Below are 6,828 nucleotides of genomic sequence, written 5' to 3'. Positions count from 1 at the left end.
TTTACAGTTTATTCCTAAAAATAACAATGTTGTAAACTATATTGAAAATGCCTAAATTCTGGAAACACTCTTGCAAACTGTGAAGCAGATATTGAAATAATGTGAAATAAATATTTAGTTTGATCTGATGTTGACAATCAATTATGAAAGTTTCTCAAACTTCCCTTTACTGAGCTTTTGTTAGAAAAGAACATTATGTCTCATTTCATAGTTTGACTGTTTCTCTAAATGTGCAGAAGTGCTTGAATCTTTCTATCATGAATGTTGTTCAGCATCATGAATGAATGAAGAATAAACACCAACCTCTTTGTTCTTCAGTATCTTCAGTGTGTTTCATTCTGCAGGGTTCTGGATCACTCATGTTCTCACTGTCCTCTTTAATAAACTCAGTCTTTGCAGATTTCAGCTCTTCCTGATGCTTTGATGCTCGTCTGATGGGAATATTCCTGCATTTATTGATGAACTGCTGTGGGAGGAGCTTCACTGATGTGTGTGAGTGTGATGTGGGAGGAGCTTCACTGATGACGTGAGTGTGATGTGGGAGGAGCTTCATTGATGATGAACTGTAGTGGGAGGAGCTGATCTGCCAAAATTTAAAATATATCAGTTACTGTGTTTATAGGGTTAAAGTCCAGATATCAAATTTTATATAAAGATTTAAAATGACAATTAAAGAGTATTTTGGGCTGCACTGTGATCCTTAAATACAGTGCTTGAATGTCAGCAAAACGATTCTTGTTCTAAATTGTTTTTCTTTCTTTCTTTCTTTCTTTCTTTCTTTCTTTCTTTCTTTCTTTCTTTCTTTCTTTCTTTCGTTTGCTATATTAACCCCTTTTGACCCTTAAACTAATTGCATTAATCATTTATATCCATCTATCGTAACGCAACTGATGCTAATTCAGAACTGTTTTGTTTTTAATTCTAACTTTATTCTGTTTCTTCATTAAAATAATGAAAGCTATCTAGAAAAGTTGTAAATAACTGTAAGAAAAACAGAAATAAATACACATATTTATGGTCATCAAATCCCTCAGTCTGTTGACAGCAATGAAATGAGCTTTAAGTGTCCAATTTACAGCAGATCTGAAGACATCAGCATAATAAATGAGGTGAAAACAGGAACTATTGACATGAAATATGGGTTGAGCTCTTGACTGTCCTAGTACAGCTGTTATCACTTTAATTATTCATGTGAATTAAATGTGGGACAATGGCCTTCATCATCATCACGGTATGCTAATGCTCTGAAGATGCGAGGGAATCGTCATTATGCTGATTGAGGACTGTTGAGTCTCTTACACCTCTAATCTGTGCCATCTTCACAGGACACACACGCTTCTTCACTACATACTGTTGATCTACTAATGTCTTCTAACATGTTTGGTCTCTTCTGACAGCTTATAAACTGAACTGAACTGTGCTGAACTTAATATATTAAAGTATCCTAATGAACAGTCTAGATACTACTGCTGAAACATTCATTGAGGAGAATATGTTAATGCACTCTCTCTCTCTCTTGATCACCAGCCATTATCCTTCAGGTTTATGGTCTTCTTGGTTTCCTGTAAGTTACTTTTGGTGTAGGTTTTTTTTTTTCTTTTTTTTCAGTAATTGTTCAGTTCTACTATCTGTATATTTAAACATGGTGTAATACAACTAAAGCAACAACTTTTCTGGCTTTAAAGGCTTTCTTAAATCTTTCCTTTTATTACTGATTAATGTTGAAAGCTAAAGTGTTTATAACTTTCTTTATTCTGGTTAAATCATTTCTCGTCCTATTAGTTCCAAGAAAGACTGATTATTTATATTTGAGTCAGATAAATAACTTAACTTTGCTCATTATCCTTCAACTGCTTTTTGTTCCAATTATTGGTCCAAAATAGCCAATAATCCTCACAAAAAGAACTGTTTTATCAGCAGCTCTGTTAATACTAATGATCCTCAGACTATCAACATTGATTATTTGATTCAGGATATATATGAGAAAAGACTATGAAATAACTGCTCTGTTGAAAGATAATACTGTTATCCCTTATTTAAGATATCAAAGCAGTGTTCAGTATTAAACCCATACGAATCACAGTTTTTCCATTATAGGCTACATGTAGATTAGAGAGGAAGAATTAAAGTGTGAACTCAATGTAAATGACATTTCATTGTTGTCAACAGACTGAGGGAATTTGTTGACTTGAAATGTGTACATTTCTGTCTTTATGCTTCATCATACCATTATTTATGCTTGGAAGAAATAACATTATTTATATTCTGTTGTCAATGATCATAAAAACTCAGTAACTGATATTTTTTATTTTATTTTGGCAGAAAATCTCCTCCCACGCTAGGATTCATCATCAGTGAAGCTCCTCCTCAAAAGCAAGCCCCTCCCATCAATTCTCCAAACAATTATGGAATATTCCCATCAGACGAGCATCAAAGCAGAATGAAACACACTGAAGAGACTGAAGAGCAAAGAGGTTGGTGTTTATACTTTATTCATTCATGATGCTGAACAACAATTCATGTTAGAAAGATTCAAGCACTTCTGCAAATTTACATTCAGATTTACTGTTGTATTTCTCTTATAGAAGTTATTCATACTTATAGAAGTTATTCATACTTATAGAGATTATTCTTCTTATAATAACTGTGGTAACAGGGTTGATGAATGTGATCAACACTGTACAGTTTGTGTAAAAACTGAGACAATGGATTGAGATTATTTTCTTGTCCTCCCATCATGCAGTAGAAAGAGCCCAGATGATGTCACTTCCTTGGTGTTACAATTATAAGAAATCATTTGTTTTTTAAAGAAGGAAAATCATGTTAGCAATAATAGGGTAGAGAGAAACATGTAGGACAAAAAAATGTTAAAGTTACTCTAGACTTTCAGAGTGTACAGTTTCTAACAGACATGACATTTTATTTTATAAAGTTCACGAGGAGCGCTTTCAAATGATCCTTCCAATCATCACATCATTCCAACCAGCAGACAGCAATCAGTATCAACATTTTTGCCCAATCAGCATAAGTGGAGGACATTATAAATACGCAGTGGACTCACATGTTCCTCAACAGTTTCTCAGCGTCCCTTGTTATTTATCCCTTCACCACCCCGTCTCCTCACACTCCTAACCAGAAATACTGGGGGGGGTAGTGTGGGTTTGGGCCAAATACTGAGCTTGTTTTTTGTTGTTGTTTTACAAACATAAAAAACAAATAATAGTCATTCAAAAAATATACAATCTCCTCCACATGACTGCATAAATGTTTGTTTGTTTTCGCAGTGATAATTCACTTGATCTTGTGTTTCTGGGGTCCCACATTCACATGCGTATGAATGGAAGTCAGTGGAAGGAAAACTCTAGTGTGACCGGCCCTTAATAACTAAAACATTTTTAGTAAAATAAAATCTAAAAGTTAATGTTAATATCACATTAGATAATTGTGTCATTGATCAAATATATGTAATAGCTCTCTCTACAGAAACATGGGATTTGTCTGTAATGTTTTTTTAAAAAAATTTAAAGATTAGTGAACCTCATTGATGGAAAGATTCAGGGAGCATAATTAATTTATAAAAAGGCATAAAACTTATTGTAATATTTTATAGCAGTCGTTTAGTATATCTGTAAAGCTGCTTTGACACAATCTGCATTGTAAAAATCGCTATATAAATAAAGATGACTTGACTCTCCTCAGAAAAGACTAGAAGGTTAATAAATATAGTTGATTTCTATAACAATTGATCCAACACACAAACCACCATTTATAACTGTATATTTAAATGCAGAAAAGGCCTTTGATGTGGTAGAATGGTCCTTGTTTTTCCACTGCACTCAATTTGGTTTTAAATGCATTTCACAAGTTCACATGTATATATAATTCAAAAGAAGAAAAGTTATGAGTATTTGGTGTGCTGTCTGGGAGGAGGGATCTGAGCTTGGAATACTGGCCCAAACCCAGAGTATTTATTCCTCTAGTCATTGGTTGAGTTGATTACCAGAATGCTCTCCACCTGTGCTAATAGGTTAATTATCTGAACCTGCTCCTCACGAATGTTGTTAATAAATCATTAGAATGCATTAAAGGTATTCAGTTTTCAGCAGGAAAGGTGTCATTTAAGCAGCCAATGTGTATTGTGAAAAGCGCTATATAAATGAAAAAGATTTGACTTGAGAGGACTTTTAAATCATATCATCAGCTGCATTAAAACACTCTATAATAAACCAACAGCATCGGTCATAACTAGTGGTATAACATCAAAACAATTTTACTTAAAAAGAGGTACCAGACAAGGCTGCCCACTATCATCACTACTCTTTGCACTTTTCATTCAACTCTTGGTAGCTGCAATACAACAATCACGTAACGTATATGGAATTCAACCAAAACATCACCATCAAATAAACAGATCAAGAGTTAGAAAAGAAAAATGTCTATGTTTCACAAACAAACATAAAATATTGTTTTGTTAAGTGTGTAAATGAGTCCTAACTGTAATCATTTAAAAAACTCTGCTTTGCATTCTGATTCAAATAACACGAACCCTTGCGCAAGTGTCATTCACTTTTTTATGAGAATAAATTATAATACCAATAGTTATTTAATGAGTTTGTTTGCCCATATAATCTTTAGGGGATTAGGTTAGCTAATTAGGCTTGCTGTCCACTGAGGAGGGGATTGATGAAGCAGTTTCAATTCAAGCTCTGATACACCCCCCACAGTGAATAAATATAGAATATGATTACATAGGGCAAGGCACCTGAGATGAAGGTGGAGGGATGCTGGAACAGCTGAGACTGAAGAGAGGTAAGAAGCTGCTTATATACTCTGGCTATTGATTGCTCCTCCTTAAATTACGTTTAGGAACTTCACTTACATGAGTAGTTTTGTGCATATTCAGTTTGTTTATATTCCCAGTTCAGAAGTACTTCAACTGACCATTCTATGATAATCTTCGTTTATTTTGATAAAATATGCCTAAGTTTGCCCAGAAATTTATTGCCCAGAATTTTCTCCCAGAAATTTAGTCACAGACTCGTTTATTCAAATTGTTTAAGTAAAATGACACATGAAAGACTTTTTCTGTATATTATTTTCATCATTTTATATGCTTTTCATAGCACAAACTGATTTAATAAAAGTAAATCCATGCAAAACTGATAAATCCGGATGTGGGCAAGAAAGGCAAATGAAAACTACCAACAAACACGTAAACGTAACAACCGTGGAAGGACAACACTAATCAAGGAACATTTTATTTACATTTTAAAAATATTAAACATATGTGGTTCAGGTATGTGCATATAGTCTGCAAACATAAAACACCAGTGGTGGAAAGAGTACTAAAAATTTGTACTCAAGTACAAGTACTGTTACATTGCTGAAATAATACTCAATTACAAGTAAAAGTACTGGTGTCAAAAAAGTACTCGAGTAAAAGTACAAATTACTCTTCTCAAAAACTACTCAAAGTACTAAAATTACTAGTTACTTTTTAGTCGGCGATATTTAATGAATTGCCAAATAATATTCAATCAATCAGTAGAAAGTAGCTACTTTTTAACAAAGCACTTTCACCTTATTCATGAAGTGCATGAATTAGTGGTCACAATACTGTAATTTCTAACTTCAATACAATACAAATGATCAATATTCAGTATCATTTTAAATACCAATAACATTGATCAATTACCGTTACAATAATCTCACTTAAATATTTGCTCACTCTGTGTATTTGTGTCTTTACAGTAGGGTAACTTTGTTGCAGTAGCTCACATGCAGCACAAGAAAGCTTGATTTCAAACTGAATTGAATTTACAAAAAAAGACAAGAAAACAGTCAGTAATAAAATAGGAACAAAAACAAAATACCTCAATTCAGTTGAGGTATATGAAATATAACAACACTGAATTTTATATGCCCTGTATCTTAAAGGGTTAGTTCACCCAAAAATGAAAATTCTGTCATTAATTACTCACTCTCATGTTGTTCCAAATTCATAAGACCTTCGTTCATCTTCAGAACACAAATTCAGATCTTTTTGATGAAATATGAGCTCTTTCTGACCCTCCATAGACTGCAACGTTATTACCACTTTTTATGGCCAGAAAGGTAGTAAAGACATAGTTAAAACAGTCATGTGACAACAATGGGTCAACCCTAATGTTATGAAGCGACTGGAATACTTGTGCACAAAATAAACAAACAAAACCCACTTTATTCAACAATTTATTCTCTTCCATGTCAGTCTCTGACACTGTTGACGTAGTAAACACAGTCAGCTCATTTTATTTGGCGGGATTCTGTGTCAGCATCACATGCATGCGCTATGGTGCTCACACGAACACCATCAGAGAGTGACACAGAGAGAGGAAATTGTTTAATAAAGTCATTATTTTGTTTTTTTTTGCACACAAAAAGTATTCTGGTCGCTTTATAACATTAAGGTTGAACCACTGTAGTCACATGGGCTATTTTAACAATGTCTTTACTATCTTTCTGGGCCTGCAAAAGTTGCAATTGCGTTGCAGTCTGGGGTCAGAAAGCGGATTTTATCAAAAATATCTTCATTTGTGTTCTGAAGATGAATGAAGGTCTTACGGGTTTGAAATGACATGAGGGTGAGTAATTAATGACAAAAATTTCATTTTTTGGTTAAACTAACCCTTTTAAGAGCCATATAATGTTATTTAGATAAAAAGAACATCAGAATGGTTTGACCTGTAATGTCTGTATTAGTGTTGTCAAAAGTACCGGTACTTCGGTACCAAGTCGGTACTGAAATTTTGAAAATGTGACGATACCAGCATTTCTGTAGTACCGGTA

Source organism: Megalobrama amblycephala, linkage group LG5 (genome assembly GCF_018812025.1).
Source record: "Megalobrama amblycephala isolate DHTTF-2021 linkage group LG5, ASM1881202v1, whole genome shotgun sequence".
NCBI classification, from domain to species: Eukaryota; Metazoa; Chordata; class Actinopteri; order Cypriniformes; family Xenocyprididae; genus Megalobrama; species Megalobrama amblycephala.
Note: the sequence above shows the minus strand (reverse complement) of the source record.